This window comes from Artemia sp. Qi Xiang Cuo, chromosome 16 (genome assembly GCF_049724085.1).
Source record: "Artemia sp. Qi Xiang Cuo chromosome 16, ASM4972408v1, whole genome shotgun sequence".
Classification (NCBI taxonomy): Eukaryota; Metazoa; Arthropoda; class Branchiopoda; order Anostraca; family Artemiidae; genus Artemia; species Artemia sp. Qi Xiang Cuo.
In genome coordinates this window covers 20,436,753-20,458,555 of record NC_142809.1, presented here as the reverse complement: position 1 = coordinate 20,458,555, position 21,803 = coordinate 20,436,753, and the positions used below count along the sequence as shown (strand labels likewise).

General features: G+C 33.6%; 1 protein-coding gene across 3 annotated transcripts in view; it reads left to right on the top strand.

Moving 5' to 3' along the window:
- Positions 1 to 21,803, top strand: part of LOC148942667 (inactive phospholipase C-like protein 1) — a 440,344-nt gene that overhangs the window by 341,772 nt on the left and 76,769 nt on the right. The gene's annotated exons all lie outside the window — the stretch shown is intronic.

Below are 21,803 nucleotides of genomic sequence, written 5' to 3'. Positions count from 1 at the left end.
TTATCTTTTTCACCCACAACTATACTTTACAGATTTTTGGATACCTCAACACCAAGAAATACATTTCAAAGACCATGTCGGAACGATCTCATTATCTAATGTTCCTTCTACACTCAATGGCAAACATGAAGTACTTTACATGGTCAACCAACACCCTACAGTACATCTTGTTGGTAACCACAAAGCACCGTCCACATTTTTAAAGTCCATTTCAGTACACGCTACTGGCGTCAAACCCATTCTCAACCTATTTTACAACTTGAAGTTCTTATATTTTTCACCGACAACTATACTTTACAGCTTTTTGGATACCTCAAAACCAAGAAATACTTTTCAAAGACCATTTCAGAGCAAGTTACTTTCTTAATGTTCCTCCTAAACCCATTTTCCAACTTGAAGTACTTATCTTTTTCACTCACAACTATACTTTACAGCTTTTTGGATACCTCAACATCAAGAAATACGTTTCAAAGACCATTTCAGAGCAAGTTACTGTCTGAAGTTCTCTCCTACCTCCATCTTCCCAGTTAAAGTTCGTATCATTGTCAATATAACCTAACTTTACATCTATTTGGACAACTCAAGACAAATCAATAAGTTACAATTATAATTTCAGAGCTTGTTCAATTCTTATTTTCCCTCCTAAGACAATTTTCCAACATGACATAAATATATTTTTAATCCACAAACAAACGATACAGCTTTTTGGATGCATCAGCACAAAGAAATACTTTTCAAAGACCATTTCAGATCTACTTACGTTCTTAATGTCCCTCCTTCGGCCATTTTACTACATGAAGGACATATCACTTTATCGCTCAGAACAACAATAAAGATATTTTTTTTCCTAAAAACAAAGAAATAAGTGTCAAATAACATTTAAGATCAAGTTACGTTCTTAATGTCCCTCATAAACCCATTTTCCAACTTGAAGTACTTATATTTTTTACCAACAACTATACTTAACAGCTTTTTGAGTGTCCCAACACCAAGAAATACCTTTCAAAAGGTATTTCAGAGCAAGTTACTTTCTTAATGTTCCTTCTAAACCCATTTTCCAACTTGAAGTACTTATCTTTTTCACCCACAACTATACTTTACAGCTTTTTGTATACCTCAACACCAAGAAATACCTTTCAAAGACCATTTCAGAGCAAGTTACTTTCTTAATGTCACTCGTAAACCTATTTTCCAACTTGAAGTACTTATCTTTTTCACCCACAACTATACTTTACAGCTTTTTGGATGTCCCAACACCAAGAAATACTTTTGAAGGACAATTTCAAATCAAGATACTTTCTAAATGAACAACATAAGATATTTTTCCAACATCAAGTACATTTCACTTTTACCCAACACCATAAATGACATAATTTAGTCTCAAAAAAAACAAATCCAAACTTAAAATATGTAATTTAAGATAAAGAACCTTTCTTAATGTTCCTCCTAAAAAAATTTTCCAACTTGAAGTACTTATCTTTTTCACCCACAACTATACTTTACAGCTTTTTGGATACCTCAACACCAAGAAATACTTTTCAAAGACCATTTCAGATCAAGTTGATTTCTTAATGTTCATACCAAACCCATTTTCCAGCTTGAACTACATATCTCTTTCCCTCACACTAATACTTTACAGCTTTTTGAATACCTTAAAACCAAAAAACATTTTTCAAGGACCATTTCCGAGCAAGTTCTTTTCCTAATATCCCTCCAAAGACTATTTTCACACTTAATGTACTTATGTTTTTCACCCACAACTATACTTTACAGCTTTTTGGATACCTCAACACCAAGAAATACCTTTCAAAGGCATTTCAGAGCAAGTTACTTTCTTAATGTTCCTCCTAAACCCATTTTGCAACTTGAATTACTTATCTTTTTCACCCACCACTAGACTTTACAGCTTTTTGTATACCTCTAAGCCAATAAATACTTTTCAAAGACCATTTCAGAGCAAGTTATTTTATTAATTCCCCTACTAAATCCTTTTTACAACTTGAAGTGCTTATCTTTTTCACACACAACTATACTTTACAGCTTTTTGGATACCTCAACACCAAGAAATACTTTTCAAAGAACATTTCAGATCAAGTTTCTTTCTTATTGTCCCTCCTAAACCCATTTTCCAACTTGAAGTACTTATCTTTTTCACTCACAACTATACATTACAGCTTTTTGGATACCTCAACACCAAGAAATACTTTTCAAAGACCATTTCAGAGCAAGTTACTTTCTTAATGTCCCTCCTAAACCTATTTTCCAACTTGAAATACTTATCTGTTTCACCCACAACTATACTTTACAGCTTTTTGGATACCTCAACACCAAGAAATACTTTTCAAAGACCATTTCAGAGCAAGTTATTTTTTTAATGTTTCTCCTAAACACATTTTCCATCTTGAAGTACTTATCTCTTTCACACAAAACTATACTTAACCGCTTTTCGTTTACCTAAAAATCAAGAAAGACTTTTCAAAGATCATTTCAGAGCAAGTTATTTTCTTGATATCCCTCCTACACCCATTTTGCAACTTGAAGTACTTATCTTTTTCACCCACAACTATACTCTACAGCTTTTTGGATACCTCAACATCAAGAAATATTTTTCAAGGACTTTTTCAGAGCAAGTTACTTTCATAATGTCTCTCCTAAACCCATTTTGTAACTTGAAGTACTTATCTTTTTCACCACAACCAGATCATACAGCTTTCTGGATACCTCAACACCAAGAAATACTTTTCAAAAACAATTCAGAGCACGTTACTTTCTTAATGTCCCTCCTAAACCCATTTTCCAACTTGAAGTATTTATATTTTTCAACCGCAACTGTAGTTTACAACATTTTGGTTACCTAAACACTAAGAAATACTTTTCAATGACCATTTCAGAGCAAGTTACTTTCTTAATTTCCCTCCTAAACCCATTTTGCAACTTGAAGTACTTATCTTTTTCACCCACTTTCTAAATGAAAAAGAAATTAGTTTTTAATCAATTCTTTTTTTCCAAATAATATAAAAATTTTCCACTTCGGTTCAGATTTTTCTCAAGGGAATGAAAAAATTTAAAATAATGTTCCAAATTTTCTCAACAAAGTGAAGAAAAGTTTTTGATCTCTTCTGAATTTTACCAAAGAACACGCTCCAATTCTAATTTCTCCAGAGAAAACAAAAATCTTCCAATTCAGTTCTTTATTTCACAAAGACATTATGAAATTTAAAGTTCAATTCTAATTTTTCGGTGGAAGATAGAAAAAGTAATACCAAACTTGTGAATATTTTCATGGAAGATGAAAAGTTCTAGTTCAATTTAAAATTTTCTCAACGAAGTGAAGAAAAGTTCAAGTTCTCTTCTGAACTTTACCAAAGAACACACTTCAATGCTAATTTCTACAGAGAAAACAAAAATCTTCCACTTAAGTTTATAATTTCACAAAGACATAAAGAAATTTAAAGTTCAATTCTTAATTTTTCGGTGGAAGATGGAAAAAGTAATACCATACTTGTGAATATTTTCACCGAAGATAAAAAGTTCTAGTTCAATTTTCAATTTACTCAACAAAGTGAATAAAAGTTCAAATTCTCTACTGAATTTTACTAAAGAACACAATTCAATTCTAATTTCTCCAGAGAAAACAAAAATCTTCCACTTCAGTTCTTTATTTCACAATGACATAAAGAAATTTAAAGTTCAGTTCTAAATTTTTCGGCGGAAAATAGAAAAAAGTTATACTATGATTGTGATTATTTTCCAGTGAAGATAAAAAGTTTCACTTTAATTCTAATTTTCTTAAATTCAGTTCCGATTTTTTGCAAAGAGATGAAAAATTTAAATTTTTTATGTTAGGTTAGGTTAACTTATCATGAGCGCTCATGATAAGTTAACCTAACCTTTTCCGTCGAGTATGGTTAGGTTAGGCTAGATTAAGTTAGGTTAGGTTAAGTTAGATTATGTTAGCCCACTTACGCTTCACTTAGGTTAGCTTAGGTTAGGTGAGAGACAGGCAAAAAATTAGGTGTATGATTAGGTTAGGTTAGGTTAGATTAAGTTAGGTTAGGTTAAGTTAGGTTAGGCTAGGTTAGCCTACGTACGCGCGCGTACGTAGGCTAACCTAGCCTAACCTAACTTAACCTAACCTAACTTAATCTAACCTAACCTAACCTAATCATACACCTAACTTTTTGCCTGTCTCTCACCTAGCCTAAGCTAACCTAAGTGAAGCGTACGTGGGCTAACCTAACCTAACTTAACCTAACCAAACTTAATCTAGCCTCACCTCTCCCGATGTAAAATTAAATTTAATTTAACCTTATAAGGCTCGTACCTGCTCCTTTACTAAAAACAAAAATACCACCAAAAAGTTTTTTCGATAATGGCAAAAAAACTTAACAGAATGCAGGAACAGAATAATATAATTGGAACTGATTTTATTATCTTTACCATAAACACTCTCATATTATAGATTTTTCTATATTATAAAGAAAATTTTCGAATTGAAATTTAAATTTTTATGTCATTGAGAAATTTTGAACTGAAGTGGAAGGTTTTTTCATTTTCATGGGTAAAATTCAGAATTGAGCTAACTTTTTCTCTTCTTTAAGAAAATTCAGAAGAGAACTTGAACATTTAGCACTTCTTCGAGAAAACTCTGAATTAAAGTGGAGTTCCTTATCTTCATGTTGAATATTCACAATCAATGTATAACTTTTTCTATCTTCTATGAAAAATTTGGAAAAGAACTTAAAATTTTTTATTTCTTTGAGAAAAATCAGAACCAAATTTAAGAAAAATTATAAATAAAGTGAAAATTTTGATCTTCATGGAAAATAATCACAATTATAGTATTACTTTTTCTTTCTTTCATCTAAAAATTTAGAATAGAACTTTAAATTTCTTTATTTCTTTGGGGAATTTAAAACTGAAGTGGAATATTTTTATTTTCTCTGGAGAAATTAGAATTGAAGTGTGATCTTTGGTAAAGTTCAGAAGAGAACTTGAACTTTTCTTCACTATGTCGAGAAAATTTTAATTGAACTAGAACTTTTTATCTTTCGTGAAAATATTCACAAGTATGGTATTACTTTTTCTATCTTCCACGGATAAATTTAGAATTGAACTTTAAATTTTTTTATGTCCATGTGAAATAAAGAGGTGAAGTGGAAGATTTTTATTTTCTCTGGTGAAATTAGAATTGAATTGTGTTCTTTAGTAAAATTCAGATGAGAACTTGAACTTTTCTTCACGTCGTTGAGTAAATTTTAAGTTGAACTAGAACTTTTTATCTTCCGGTAAAATATTCACAAGTATAGTATTACTTTTTCTATCTTCCACCGAAAAACTTAGAATTGAACTTTAAATTTCTTTATGTCATTGTGAAATAAAGAACTTAAGTAGAAGATTTTTGTTTTCTCTGGAGAAATTAGAATTGAATTGTGTTCTTTAGTAAAATTCAGAAGAGAACTTGACCTTTTCTTCACTTCGTTAAGGAAATTGTAAATTGAACTGGAACTTTTTATCTTCCGGGAAAATATTCACAAGTATGGTATTACTTTTTATATCTTCCACCAAAAATTAGAATTGAACTTTAAATTTCTTTATGTCTTTGTGAAATAAAGAACTAAAGTGGAAGATTTTTGTTTTCTCTGGTGAAATTAGAATTGAATTGTGTTCTTTAGTAAAATTCAGAAGAGAACTTGAACTTTTCTTCACTTATTTGAGAAAATTTAAAATTGAAGTGGAACTTTTCGTCTTCCATGAAAATATTCACAAGTTTGGTATTACTTTTTCTATCTTCCACCGAAAAATTTAAAAATTAAATATAAATTTACTTATTTCATTTTGAAATAAAGAACTAAAGTGGAAGATTTTTATCTTCTCTGGATAAATTAGAGTCGAAGTGTGTTCTTTAGTAAAATTCAGTAGAGAACTTGAAATTTCCTTTACTTCGTTGAGGAAATTTTAAATTGAACTGGAACTTTTTATTTTCCTGGAAAATATTCACAAGTATGGTATTACTTTTTCTATCTTCCTCCGAAAAATTTAGAATTGAACTTTAAATTTCTTTATGTCTATGTGAAATAAAGAACTTAAGTGGAAGATTTTTATTTTCTCTGGAGAAATTAGAATTGTATTGTGTTCTTTAGTAAAATTCAGTAGAGAACTTGAACTTTTCTTCACTTCTTTGAGGAAATTGTAAATTGAACTAGAACTTTTTATCTTCCGGGAAAATATTCACAAGTATGGTATTACTTTTTCCATCTTCCACCGAAAAATTTTGAATTGAACTTTAAATTTCTTTATGTCTTTGTGAAATTAAGAACTTAAGTGGAAGATTTTTGTTTTCTCTGGAGAAATTAGCATTGAAGTGTGTTCTTTGGTAAAGTTCAGAAGAGAACTTGAACTTTTCTTCACTTCGTTGAGAAAATTTTAAATTGGACATGAACTTTTCATCTTCCATGAAAATATTCACAAGTTTGGTATTACTTTTTCTATCTTCCACCAAAAATTAGAAATGAACTTTAAATTTCTTTATGTCATTGTGAAATAAAGAACTGAATTGGAAGATTTTTATTTTCTTTGGTGAAATCAGAATTGAATTGTGTTCTTTGGTAAAATTCAGAAGAGATCAAAAACTTTTCTTCACTTTGTTGAGAAAATTTAAAATTGAACTAGAACTTTTCATCTTCCATGAAAATATTCACAAGTATGGTACTACTTTTTCTATCTTCCACCGAAAAATTTAGAAATGAACTTTAAATTTCTTTATGTCATTGTGAAATAAAGAACTTAAGTGGAAGATTTTTATTTTCTTTGGTGAAATTAGAATTGAATTGTGTTCTGTAGTAAAATTCAGAAGAGAACTTGAACTTTTCTTCACTTCGTTGAGAAAATTGTAAATTGAACTAGAACTTTTACATCTTCCATGAAAATATTCACAAGTATGGTATTACTTTTTCTATCTTCAACCAAAAAATTTAGAAATGAACTTTAAATTTCTTTATGTCATTGTGAAATAAAGAACTTAAGTGGAAGATTTTTATTTTCTGTGGTGTAATTAGTATTGTATTGTGTTCTTTAGTAAAATTCAGTTGAGATCTTGAACTTTTCTTTACTTCGTTGAGGAAATTCTAAATTGAACTAGAACTTTTTATCTTCGGGGAAAATATTCACAAGTATGGTATTACTTTTTCCATCTTCCACCGAAAAATTTAGAATTGAACTTTAAATTTCTTTATGTCTTTGTGAAATTATGAACTTAAGTGGAAGATTTTTGTTTTCTCTGGAGAAAATAGCATTGAAGTGTGTTCTTTGGTAAAGTTCAGAAGAGAACTTGAACTTTTCTTCACTTCGTTGAGAAAATTTAAAATTGAACATGAACTTTTCATCTTCCATGAAAATATTCACAAGTTTGGTATTACTTTTTCTATCTTCCACCGAAAAATTAGAATTGAACTTTAAATTTCTTTATGTCTTTGTGAAATAAAGAACTGAATTGGAAGATTTTTGTTTTCTCTGGAGAAATTAGAATTGGAGCGTATTCTTTGGTAAAATTCAGAAGAGATCATAAACTTTTCTTCACTTTGTTGAGAAAATTTGGAACATTATTTTAAATTTTTTCATCCCCTTGAGAAAAATCTGAACCGAAGTGGAAAATTTTTATATTATTTGGAAAAATACAATTGATTAAAAACTAATTTCTTTTTCACTGAGAAAGTGGGTAAAAAAGATAAGTACTTCAAGTTGCAAAATGGGTTTAGGATGGACATTAAGAAAGTAACTAGCTCTGAAGGTTTTGCTTAAATGTATTTATTTTGATTGAGGCAACAAAAAAGCTCTAAAGTATAGTTGCGGGTGAAAAAAATATGTGCTTCAAGTTGGAAAATGGGTTTAGGAGGGACATTCAGAAAAGAACTTGCTCTGAAATGGTTTTTGAAAAGTGTTTCTTGGTGATGAGGCATCCAAAAAGCTGTATGAGTATAGTTGTGAGTGAAAAAGATAAGTACTTCAAGTTGGAAAATGGGTTTAGGAGAGACATTAAGAAAGTAACTTGCTCTGAAATTGTCTTTGAAAAGTATTTATTGGTGTTGATGTATCCAAAAAGCTGTAAAGTAGAGTTGTGGGTGAAAAAGATAAGTACTTCAAGTTGGAAAATGGAGTTTAAGAGGGACATTAAGAAAGTAACTTGCTCTGAAATGGTCTTTGAAAAGTATTTCTTGGTGTTGAGGTATCCAGAAAGCTGCAAAGTATTGTTTTGGGTGAAAAAGATAAGTAATTCAAGTTCGAAAATGGGTTTAGGAGGGACATTAAGAAAGTAACATGCTCTGAAATAGTCTTTGAGAAGTATTTCTTGGTGTTGAGGTAACCAAAAAGCTGTAAAGTATAGTTGTGGGTGAAAAAGATAAGTACTTCAACTTGTAAAATGGGTTTAGGAGGGAACATTAAGAAAGTAACTGGCTCTGAAATGGTCTTTGAAAAGTATTTCTTAGTGTTGAGGTAACCAAAAAGCTGTAAAGTATAGTTGTGTGTGAAAAAGATAAGTACTTCAAGTTGGAAACTGGGTTTAGGAGGAACATTAAGAAAGTAACTTGCTCTGAAATGGTTTTTCAAAAGTATTTCTTAGTGTTGAGGCATTCAAAAACTGTAAAGTATAGTTGTGAATGAAAAAGATAAGTACTAAATGTTGAAAAAGGGTTTTATAAGGGCTATTAAGAAAGGAACTTGCTCTGTAATGGTCTTTGAAAAGTATTTCTTGGTTTTGAGGTATCCAAAAAGCTGTAAAGTATAGTTGTGGGGTAAAAAGATAAGTACTTCAAGTTGGAAAATGGGTTTAGGAGGGACAATAAGAAAGTAACTTGCTCTGAAATGGTCTTTGAAAAGTATTTCTTGGTGTTGAGGTATCCAAAAAGCTGTAAAGTATGGATGTGGGGTGAAAAAGATAAGTACTTCAAGTTGCAAAATGGGTTTAGGACGTACATTAAGAAAGTAACTTGCTCTGAAATGGTCTTTGAAAGGTATTTCTTGGTTTTGAGGGATCCAAAAAGCTGTAAAGTATAGTTTTGGGTGAAAAAGGTAAGTACTTCAAGTTGGAAAATGAGTTTAGGAGGAAAATTAAGAAAGTAACTTGCTTTGAAATGGTCTTTGAAAGGTATTTTTTGGTGTTGGGACATCCAAAAAGCTGTATGGTATAATTGTGGTTGAAAAGTATAATTACTTCAAGGTGGAAAATGATCTTACGAGTAACAAAAAGAAAGCGACTTGCTTTGAAAAAGTCTTTTAATAGTATTTCTTTGTTATTAGGTATTCAATTAGATTACATGAATAATTGAGGGTGAAAAATATAAGTACTTCAAGTATCACAATGGGTTTAGTGGGTACATTAAGAAAGTAACTTGATCTGAAATTACCTTTGAAAAGTATTTCTTGGTGTTGAGATATCCAAAACGCTGTAAAGTATAGTCGTGGGAGAAAAAGATAAGTACTTCAAGTTGTAAAATGGGTTTTGGAGGGACAATAAGAAAGTAACTTGCTTTGAAATAGTCTTTGAAAAGTATTTCTTGGTGTTGAGGTATCCGAAAAGCTGTAAAGTATAGTTGTGTGTGAAAAAGATAAGTACTTCAAGTTGCAAAATAGGTTTAGGAGGGACATTAAGAAAGTAACTTGCTCTGAAATGGTCTTTGAAATGTATTTCTTGGTGATGAGGTATCCAAAAAGCTGTAAAGTATAGTTGTAGGTGAAAAAGATAAGTACTTCAAGTTCGAAAATGGGTTTAGGAGGAACATTAAGAAATTAACTTGCTCTGAAATGGTCTTTGAAAAGTATTTCTTGGTGTTGAGGTATCCAAAAAGCTGTAAAGTATAGTTGTGAGTGAAAAAGATAAGTACTTCAAGTTGGAAAATGGGTTTAGGAGGGACATTAACAAAGTAACTTGCTCTGAAATTGTCTTTGAAAGGTATTTCTTGGTGTTGAGGTATCCAAAACGCTTTGAATCATAGTTTTGGATAAAATAGATAAGTACTTCAAGTTGGAAAATGGGTTTAGGAGGCGCAATAAGAAATTAACGTGCTCTGAAATGGTCTTTGAAAAGTATTTCTTTGGGTTGAGGTATCCAGAAAGCTGTAAAATATAGTTGTGAGTGAAAAAGATAAGTACTTCAAGTTGGAAAATGGGTTTAGTAGGGACATTAAGAAAATAACTTTCTCTGAAATGGTCTTTCAAAGGTATTTCTTGGTGTTGTGACACTTAAAAAGCTGTATAGTATAGTTGTGAGTTAAAAAGATAAGTACTTCAAGTTTGAAAATTGTCTTAGGACTTGATTTACCAAAGTAACATGCTTTAACATTGTGCTTGAAAAGTATTTCTTTGTTTTGAGTTAACAAAAAAGCTCTACAGTATAGATGTGGATGAAAAATATAAGTGTTTCATGTTATAAATAGGGTTTAGGAGGGACATTCAAAAAGTTGTCTGCTCTGAAAAAATATTTGAAAATGATTTTTTGATGTTGATGGAACCGAAAAGCTGTAAAGTATAGCTTTGAGTGAAAAAGATAATTACTTCAAGTTGGAAAATGTTTTTCGGATGGACATTATGAATGGAAGAGGCTCTGGAATCGAAAAGTCCTATTAGGGCCTTAATTAGATGTATCATTATAGCATTAAAATATTGTGTTTGGTGAAAAAGAATTCTACTCCCTGTTCGAAATGAATCGTAGTATGGAAATTGAAACTGTAACTTGCTCTGAAGTAGTCTTTGAAATCAATTTCAAAGTGTTGAGTTAACAGCCAAGATGTGAAGTATAGTTGTGGGTGAAAAAGATAAGTACTTCAAGTTGGAAAATGGGTTTAGGAGGGACATTAAGAAAGTAACTTGCTCTGAAATGGTCTTTGAAAGGTATTTCTTGGTGTTGGGAAAATCAAAAAGCTGTAAACTATAGGTGTGGGTGAAAAATATAAGTACTTCAAGTTGGAAAATGGGTTTAGGAGGGACCTTAAGAAAGTAACTTGCTCTGAAATGGTCTTTGAAAGGTATTTCTTGGTTTCGAGGTATCCAAAAAGCTGTAAAGTATAGTTGTGGATGAAAAAGATAAGTACTTCAAGTTGCAAAATGGGTTTAAGAGGGACATTCAGAAAGTAACTTGCTCTGAAATGGTCTTTGAAAAGTATTTCTTGGTGTTGGGAAACTCAAAAAGCTGTAAAGTATAGTTGCGGGTGAAAAAGATAAGTACTTCAAGTTGAAAATTGGGTTTAGGAGGGATATTAAGAAAGTAAATTGCTCTGAAATTGTCTTTGAAAAGTATTTCTTGGTGTTGAGGTATCCAAAAAGCTGTATAGTGTAGTTTTGGGTGAAAGAGATAAGAACTTCGAGTTTCAAATTGGGTTTATGAGGGACATTAATAAATTAGCTTGCTCTGAAATGGTCTTTGAAAAGTATTCCTTGGTGTTGAGGTATCCAAAAAGCTGTAAAGTATACTAGCTGGTGAAAAAGATAAGTACTTCAAGTTGGAAAATGGGTTTAGGAGGGACATTAAGAAAGTAGCTTGCTCTGAAATGGTCTTTGAAAGGTGGTTCTTTGTGCTGTGTCACTCAGAAAGCTGTCAAGTATAGTTGTGGGTGAAAAAGATAAGTACTTCAAGTTGCAAAATGGGTTTAGGAGGGACATTAAGAAAGTAACTTGCTCTGAAAAGTTCCTTCAAAAGTATTTCTTGGTGTTGAGGATACTCAAAAAGCTGTAAAGTATAGTTGTGGGTGAAAAAGATAAGTACTTCAAGTTAGAAAATGGGTTTAGGAGGAACATTAAGAAATTAACGTGTTTTGAAATTGTATGTGAAAAGTATTTATTGGTGTTGTGACATCCAAAAAGCTGTAGCGACTAGTTGTGGGTTATAACTATAAGTACTCCAAGTTAGAAAAGGGGTTTATGATAGACATTTAGAATGGAACATAGTTTGAACTGGTGTTTGAAATGTATTTCTTAGTGTTGAGGTATCCAAAAAGCTGTAAGGTATAGTTTTGGGTGAAAAATATAAGTACTTCAACTTGAAAAATGGGTTTAGGATGGAAATTAAAAAAGTAATTTGCTCTGAAATGGTCCTTGAAAGGTATTTCTTTGTGTTGGGACACTCAAAAAGCTGGTAAGGTTTGGTTTGTGTTTCTAAAATAGTTATTGAATTTTTTTATTAGGCTGTGACTTGTCATTTAGTTAGGATCTCGTTATATAATTGTCTATGAAATGTTTTTCCTTTTTTTTAGTTACCAAACGAACTGTAAAATATAGTTGTGGGTGAAAAAGAAACGCACTTCAAGTTGGAAAATGGGTTTAGTAGGGACACTAAGAAAGTAGATTGCTCTGATATGGTCTTTGAAGAGTATTTCTTGGTGTTGAGGTATCCAAAAAGCTGTAAAGTATGGTTGTGGGTGAAAAAAATAAGTACTACAACTTTGAAAATGGGTTTAGGATTGACATTAACAAAGTAACTTGCTTTGAAATGGTCCTTGAAAAGTATTTCTTTGTGTTGGGCCATCCAAATATCTTTAAATTTGAGTTGTGGGTGTAAATGTTAAGTACGACATTTGTGAATATGGTTTTATGTTGATCGTGAATTTTGGATTATTCTCTTTAAAGGCATATGTTTGTGATTTCCTTATGATTTGTTTTATATAAGGCAGTAAAGTGTATTTGTGGGTGAAAAGATACGTACTTCAAGTTGGAAAATGGGTTTAGGAGGGACATTAAGAAAGTAACTTGCTTGTCTTAGTCGATTACGTCATTCTATGTCCCATTAATGAATTCCCGTCATGACCTTCTGATAGGGTTCTACAGATTATGTAATCAATTTCTCAGAAATCCATTTTCCTAGTCGATTACGTCATTCTATGCCCATGTATGGACTCCCGTCATGATCTTCTGATAGGGTTCTACTGATTATGTAATCAATTTCTCAGAAATCCATTTTCCTATTCTATTACGTCATTCTAAGCCCATTTCTTGACTCACGTCATGACCTTCTGATTGGGTTCTACCTATTATGGATTCATTTTCACAGAAATCCATTTGTCTACTCGATTACGTCTTTTTAAGCCCATGTATTGACTCCCGTCATGACCTCCTGATATGGTTCTACCGATTATGTAATAAATATATCTCTTCCCCACATTCTCCTTAGAAACAACAAATTAATTCCCCTTTCTTAAATCAATAATTCCCCTTAGAAACAACAAATTATTTCCCATTTCGTGATATATCAATCAATCTTGACATAACCTATCAGACATTATTAAACTTCGCCTAGAAACAATTTTATTAATGATTGACAGTACATGGAAATTTAGGTCATTGACTCCATTAACCACGTGTTCTCCCTAATGACTCTATGCCCATATTTGGTGTGGGCGTCGGAGTCTATGCCCATATATGGTGTGGGCGTCGGAGTTATAGGGTCATCTCTACTGTTCAGTAGGATTTTGAACTAAATCAAAAGACAGTATGTTCATCTAGGTTGTCAAAAAGGCATTTCTGCAATATCTCAGGCACCGTTGATTATAAAAATTAATGATTTAAGTTGCCGGGTTGAAAATTTGAGGGGGTATTTGAACGGGAGATTAAGTTGATTTTAAATCGTGACTGAGTCGGAACTAAATGAGCATATCAATGACAACAAGTTCTTGAAGAAAAATATAATGATATTGATTCTCATTGAGACGTAGTTTTTTTTTACGTTGATCTGCTTAGATTCCAAACCGTGAAGAAACCTAAATTAAATTTCCAGAACTAAGGGAACTTCAACCAGAAATAAACCTAGTTGCATTGTTGCATTGATTTCTTGTGGTAAAATGATCGATCAATATTCGTTATTTTTAATATTCGATATTTGGTTATATGCGTCTATATTCCTCTGCTGTTTTTAATTTAAACACAAATTTGCAACAAGTTTCGATACCAGTTTTACCAAAGAATGCTAGGCGAATTCAGAGGGAATACTATTAAAATAAATGTGTTGAAAATCCTCTCCCATCATATTACAACCTCTTATATAGGCAAATATTGATCAACTATTTTATTTCAAGGATATTACCGTATATATTTTATGTAAGTGCTTGTTTGCTTGAAGAAATGTATTTTGAGACCATTTATCAATGTGTTCCTTTTTGTTGGTAAAAAAAGGGAAAAAATGAATAAAAGAAAAATATAGAATAAAAGAAAACATAGGACGTCAAGAAGCAGCGCAAACAGATTTGTTTCTGAAATTTTAATATTGTTGTCTTCTCGGCCTTGAATCCTAAAGCAGGTAAAGGAAAAAAATAAAAATTTTCACAAAAAGATTCATATAGCCACAATTTCAATCCAAAGTTTACTTTACTTGATAAGCTACCGTTTATCCTCCCAAGTTAAAATTTAAAATCTATCTGACCCCCCCCTAGTCAAATACTCCCTCGAAGTTTTAATTGGATCCTAAGCCGTTAATCCTATTCCTTGGATTTTGCAGATCTGGTTTTTGATAGCCTTTATGCACATATTGTAGTTATATTTAGCTCTTCCTTTTCCCTGAATTCATAATTTGGCGTCTTCTTCAAAATCTCCTTCTCAAAATTCCTCAAAAGTTTCAGTTCACTGCCTTAAACCGCCCCCGAGATATTGCATATGCACCATTTGACAACCTAGCCGTGCATAATGCCTTTTAATATACCTCGGTATTTAAACGTCCATTAATTAAATGTTCCATAGGAGATTATAGTGCAAAAAAAAAAATCAATATAAGAAGTGCGGACAACCATCGGAAAGTTCTTTCCCTCCTCCAAACTTGAATTTGGATTTTCCTTGCGCAACCGTGTCTCTTCCATTCGTCAGCAGTACTTGAAAGCTTCAACTTCGTCCCCCGGGCTATTCGCAAGATATTAAAAAAATGCTACTTCAATGACCAGGATGCACATAGAGTCCTTCAATTTACTTTCAAACCCCTTGTAAGTTAAAATTATAAATCCACTTGTCCCGTCTACTCTCCAACACTCCCTCAAAGTCCCAACCTGACCCATTAAGCTTTTCATAAGAAATTGTAGAGAATATCAAAAATCGAGTGTACATAGCATCTTTTGATTTTCTTAGGTACAAGTATTGCTTCCAGGGTGCACTCTCCGGAAACTCCGCAAATCTTTGCCTAGTGAAAGATCCAAGAGAGTTCGTTCGAAATACAACTAATTGGAACGGAAGGGTTTTTGGGTCATTGCTAGACCCCTGAGACCCCCTCTCCTCACTCCCAGCAAAATGTACAATTTTCTTAAGCTAAGGAATGATCCCCAGACACTTAGAACTAGTCAGAGACCCAGGACTGAACATACCACTTTTTTTGTTATAACACCTGTAAAACATGTTGTCCATGTGTAAACAATGGGTAACTTATATAACTTACGGCCCTTATTCTAGGGACTGTGGTGGTGATGTCATCCCTAGAGGCATTTTGTTGGACCTTTTTACTATTTTCGACATAATTGAAATCTCAAAAATCTCGATCAGATGTCTTTGGGGCTGTGGAGGCAAGTAGGAAAATAAGCACGGGAGGGGGGCTGGTCGACCTCCAATCAGTTCGACTTCAAAAAGGCCACCAAAACTTTCGCTTTCACATCTCAATTTCCCATTTCTGTTCCAGGATGCAGCAGGTATGGTATTTTGCTGGCCTAGATGCACAAAGTGTCTTTTTATCAAGGTTCGGCCTTTCCCCCAAGTAATTATCGAATGTCCACTTCCCCTCTCAATATTCTCTTAAAGTTCAAAATTCATATCCAAAGCCTGGAACTCTTCAAATACACCATTTAACGGTTTGGCAGCACATTGTCTTTTTGTTTTTTCTCACTAATTTACCGTACATAAGCTTCTTAATAGATAAAAGCTTATGGTGCAAAACACTATTTTGTCTGAATTGGAGGAAAAAAGTTCCCCCCCCCCTCTACCCAAAAATAAATTTGAATTCCCCATGATCCACTCTCCCCTTTCCTTTCTGCAACATTACCTGAAAGATTCAATCCCATCCCGCTAGCCGTTTCCATGATATTGCTGATGACGCTTCTCTCCAAGTCAACACTGAAAATCTGCTTGACCTCTTCCCCCTTCCCATACTCCCACAAAGTTTCAGCTTGATCTCTTAGGTCGTTAGTTTCTGCTCATGAGACATTACAGATATATACTCGATACATATAGTATTTCGATTTAGTTCAACCTCCCACTCATTCCCTGAAAGTTTCAACTTGATACCCTCAGTTGATCGTAATATATGGATGATAAGCAATTTTGATAACTTAGTAGCATATAGTGGCTTTAGATTTACCTCGCTACTTAACCATGCATTGTAAACGTCATATCAGTTTATAGTGCAAAACATTATTTTGTCAGGATTGCTGACAAAATATTGTCTAGTCCCCTTCCTTGACTCTAAATTTGAATTTTTCTTGTCCCACCCTCCTTCTTTCTTTAGTCCAACAGTACCCAAAATTTTCAGCTGCATCCTCCAAACCACTTTCAAGATATTGTATGTATGTCAAGTGAATAAACTGGATACAGAAAATGTCTTTCAATTTGAAACTAAAGCCTCCTCCCCAAGTCCGAATTTAAAGTTCACTGGACTCCCTCCTCTCAAGTATTTCTGAAAGTTTCAACCCGATCCCTAAAGCTATTCTCAATGTGATGTGAATAATTAAAAAAAAAAAAATTGCATGTAACTTGACTTACTCGGGTAAATGTGTAGTTCTACGAGTATCTTCTCGGAAAAACCGTGGAATCTTGGCACAGTAAGCAATCTATAAGAGATAGCTCAAAATATAACTAATCAAGAAAAAATAAATTTTCGCCCCTTTCTCTACCCTATTACCTGCCCCCTACCCTCAACACCAAAATGTCTGATACTTTCGATTCAGATAGCGGTCCATGAAATTTTCGAGCCAATTGCACACACTTTATCAAATAAGACCCCTTTCCTATTAAAAAATATAAATTTTCAAAACGGGAAGTTGAATAACTTAAGCCCTCTCCCAAAAAACTGCGAAGTCATGTGATTTTCGGAGGAACATTTATTGGGTTACTGAGCTAATCTGAACAAAATCGATGTCTCAATAGTATCCCTCAATCTATTTAAAGACACCCATATCCTTGATTTTAACGACACCTATGGCCGGGATTCCTGCGACACCCTGGAAGACACACCCCCAAGACTCCTACGATACCCTAGATTGTGGATGACACACCCCCCACGGTTCCTAAGACACCCTGTTTCAGGTGGCCAGCAGGTGTGGGTTACGTCAAAGGGTAGTTTTCTAAGAGATGCTGGTGCATGTTAAGTCACAGGGAATGTTTAGTTGTGCAAATGTTACGTAATAGGACGTGTTAGAGTCCGTTAGTCAAGCGGGGGAGTCCTGTCTGTAACTGAGGAGGAGCAGACGTGGGTATTACACAATGTCAGCACACGCGTGGGGTGTTACGTAATGACGAAGCACACATCGGTGTTGCATAGTAATTTTTAAGATTTAATTTTCTATCAAGACGTTTTTTTTCAAGACGTTTTTTTTCAAGGCTATTTTTTCAATGTTTTTTTTTCTTGGGTTTTTTTTTCTTTCAAGCCATTTTCTCCAAGACGTTTTTCAAGACGTTTTTTTCTAAGACATTTTTTCAAAATTAATTTATTTCTTAAGTAATTCGAAACATGATTAAGGGTAAAGTATTCACAAGTAACATGTTTCTTCAGATCCCATAGGGAGTCCCCAGTTGCAACTGAGGAGGACACAGGCATGGGGTGTCACGTAATGAGGATGTACACGCCGGGTGTTACATAACACTTTGAGATTCATTTTATTTCAATGCTTTTTCTCAGGGAACCTTTATATTCTAGTGATTTTTGTCCCCATTAGGATTCGAAAGCACATTTCCATCCAATGGAATGGAGCCTTAACCGGGTGGATTATGAGCACCTTTCTAATATTTTGTTTGATTTAATTCTAAGAAATAACCTATTGCATGCAACAAAAACCCCATTTTCTCGCATTCGAGAATAAGTAAATAAATTGTGTGTTTCCTATGGATGCAATAATTGACAAACAGAGGGGAACACTGATTACTAGAAATTGCTTTAATTTGGTAAGCAGTTGCTCGTTAAGTAATGCTCTTAGAGCGTGTTCCCAGATAATATTGCAGGTTGTTGCTATCGTAATTTCTTAGTAATAAAGGTGTGAAGGGCTACAAGGTGCTTAATTTACGTAAACGATTACGTATTGAACATTCGGCCTTGAACAAGGTATCTAAAAAGACAAAGGCTTTTGTAAATACAAAATCTATTGCTAAGAAAACTATAAAATCATGAAATCACAGAAGAAACACTCAAAACTCAATAAATGCAAAAACAAAACGTGAAAAGGCCTATAAAGAATAAATTATAACCAAAAAGAACCATGAAATCCCAGAAAAAGCAGTTAAAACTCCTACAAACGGAAAAACAAAGCATATAAAGGGTAAAATATAAGCAAAAACATGCGTGAATTGAAGAAAGGCAGGAGTCCTAGCAGACAATTCCAGAGAGGCAGTGTTGCTATTAGAGGTAAATTTAAGCCCTATTAAGATACTTTGAGAGCTTTAATGAAAATATCACATTTATTTGAACCATAACTATGAATATTCCCCCCACCATAGCAATATGCAGTTGGTCCACCCCAAGCCATTAATTCCAGGGGGGAGGATTTTTGTAGAGACAAGTTTTATTACCCTATAATGCCTGTTATCATTTCTAAGATATTTTCATCATTTTTTCTTGGTGAAAATCATGTATTCAATCTATGTATTCACGTTTTTGCAAGCCAACCCTATCGTGATGCCTCCCAAAACACCTCAGATTACCACGCCATCACGCAGCTGATCCATGCCATCCATGAGGCATCCGCCACCACCCCTAGGACATTTTCAACGTTCTTCCTACAACAAATAAGCTTATGAATCCAAAGCTTATGAACACTATTTTTAATTGAACAGCGGGACTTAGCATTTCATTGTTAGAACGTGATAGTTCGAGACAATTCAAGCCACTTATATTTTAAAACATTTCTTGAACGATCCTTCTCCTTGTTTCCAATATTTTATAAAAATTGGCTGCATGGTGGTACCCTGCGACAACCGTCATCATCACTTGAGCGTTTTCTGACGCTTGAATACCCCAACGGATATATTTTCTATTTTTTATTGCTATTCTTTTCTGACAATTCCCAACCTGTTCCCAACCTTCAATTCCCAACCTTCATTACCAAGTCATTCTCCTAATATTTTCTTGTTAAAAATCATGTGTTCAATCCATTGTACCATGTTTTTGCAGGCCAACCCTATCATAATGCCTCCAAAAACATACCACACCACAGTGGCATTATGTGCCTGGCCCCATGACACATATGTGGCATCCGTCATCATCTCTAGAGCATTTTCAACCCTTTCCCCATAAAAAAGTTTATAAATCTAAAACTGAACACTGTTTTTATTTGAACAGCAGGACTTAGCTTTTCAGTGTTAGAATGTGATAGTCTAAGGCAATTTACGCCAATTAGAATTAAAAAAATTTCCTGAACGAGCCTCCTCCTTATTTCTGATGGTTTTACAAAACTTGGTTGTATGGTACCACCTTGCAACACCTGTCATCATCATTTAAGCGTTTTCTAACGCTTGAATCCGCAAATGGATATATTTTTATTATTGCTATTATTTTTCGGTAATTCCCAACCGGTGAGATGCTATTACTGACCTACTGGCACTCTCAACCACCCCCTCATCATTCCCAAGATATGTTCCTGATATTTTCTTGTTAAACATCGTGCATTCAATCCATTGGTTTAGGTTTTCGCAACCCAACCCTCCGTGATACACCATGCCAATTCACACCCCCGTGCCATTACGCAGCTAACCCCTGCCATCCACGTGGTATCTGACAGAATCCCTAGGACGTTTTCAACATTTTTCCTACAACAAATAATCTTATAAATCTAAGATTGAACGCTGTTCTTATTTGAACAGCAGGACTTAGCATTTGTATTTTTGTTTTCTTATAATTACGAAAACAGTACTACGAAAACATCCTAAGTAATGAGTTTCAAACAAAAAACTTCCAATATACACTTTCAAACAACAAGAAATGTAACTAAGATAAACGACGACACAACACCAGAACAACCTAAGTCATACGTTTCAAAAAAAACTTCCAAAATACACGTTGAAAGAGCAACAAAGGTAACACTGTCAAAATAAACCACAACACTACACTACAATAACATTCTAAGTCATACGTTTTAAACGAAAAGTGTAACACAGACAAGATAAACCACGACACAACACTACCAAGCTTTGTTTTCCGACAATTCATAATCTCTGGCACACTATTACAGACCCATCGGCACCTTCTGACACCACATCATCATTCCCAAGACATTTTGGAACATTTCTTGTTAAAAATCCTGCATTCAATCCATTGCTTCGTGTTTTTGCAGGCCAACCCTATCATGATGCTTCCCGAAACACCTCACACTACCACTTAATAAACCATACCTATTAACATCACCGTTCCACACTGTTACTGGCCTTCTGGAACCCTCTACCACCCAATAAGTATTCGTAAGGCGTTTTCCAGATATTTTCTTGTAAAAAATCAAGCATTAACTTAATTGATTCATGTTTTCGCAACCGAACCCTCCGTGATACACCATGTCAATTCACAACACTGAGCCACACTATTACTGGCCGTCTGGCACTCTCTAATACCTATTCCACATTCCTAAGATATGTTCCAGACCTTCTCTTGTAAAAATCACTCATTAAATACACTGTTTCATGTTTTCACAACCCAACCCTCTGTGATACACAATGTTTATTCACTCTACCGTTCCACACTATTACAGGCCCACTGGCACCATCCACTATCACCTCATTATTGCTAAGACATTTTCCACATATTTTGTTAAATATCACAATTGAATCTATTGATTCATGTTTTCACAATCTAACCCTTTGTGATACACCATGTCAATTCACACCACTGTGCTACACTATTACTGACCCACTGTGACCCAGGATATTTTTTTAGTGTTGTCTCGTGGTTTATCTTGTCTCTATCATAGTGGATTTGGAAGTTTTCTTTTCGAAAAGTGTAACATAGGATGTTTTTATAGTGTAGTGCCGTGGTTCATCTTGTCTGTGTTACCTTTGTTGGTGTTTCGAAGTGTAATTTAGAAGTTTTTCGCTTGAAACGTATGACTTGGGATGTGTTTTTTATAGTGTAGTGTCAAGGTTTATCTTGTCTCTATTGCCTTTGTTGGGGTTTCAAAGTGAATTTGGAAGTTTTCGTTTCAAAAGTGTAACTTAGAATGTTTTTGTAGTGTGGTGTCACGGTCCATCTTGTATGTGTTACCTTTGTTGGTGTTTCAAAGAGTATTTTGGAAGTTTTTTGCTTGAAACGTATGACTTGTGATGTTTTTTTTTAGTGTAGCGTCGTGGTTTATCGTGTCTGTGTTACCTTTGTTAATGTTTCAAAGTGTATTTTGGAGCTTTTTTGTTTTTAATGTATTACTTAGGATATTTTTATAATGCAGTCTCATGGTTTATCTTGTCTGTTTTATATTTCTTGATGTTCCAAAGTGTGTTTTGGACATTTTTCGTTTCAGACGTTTGACTTAGGATTTTTTTGTAGTCTTGTGTCGTCTTTTATCTTGTATATGTTACGTGTTTTAGTTTGAAACGTATGACTTAGATTGTTTTTAAGTGTAGTGTTGTGGTTTATCTTGTCTGTGAAATCTTTCTTCTTG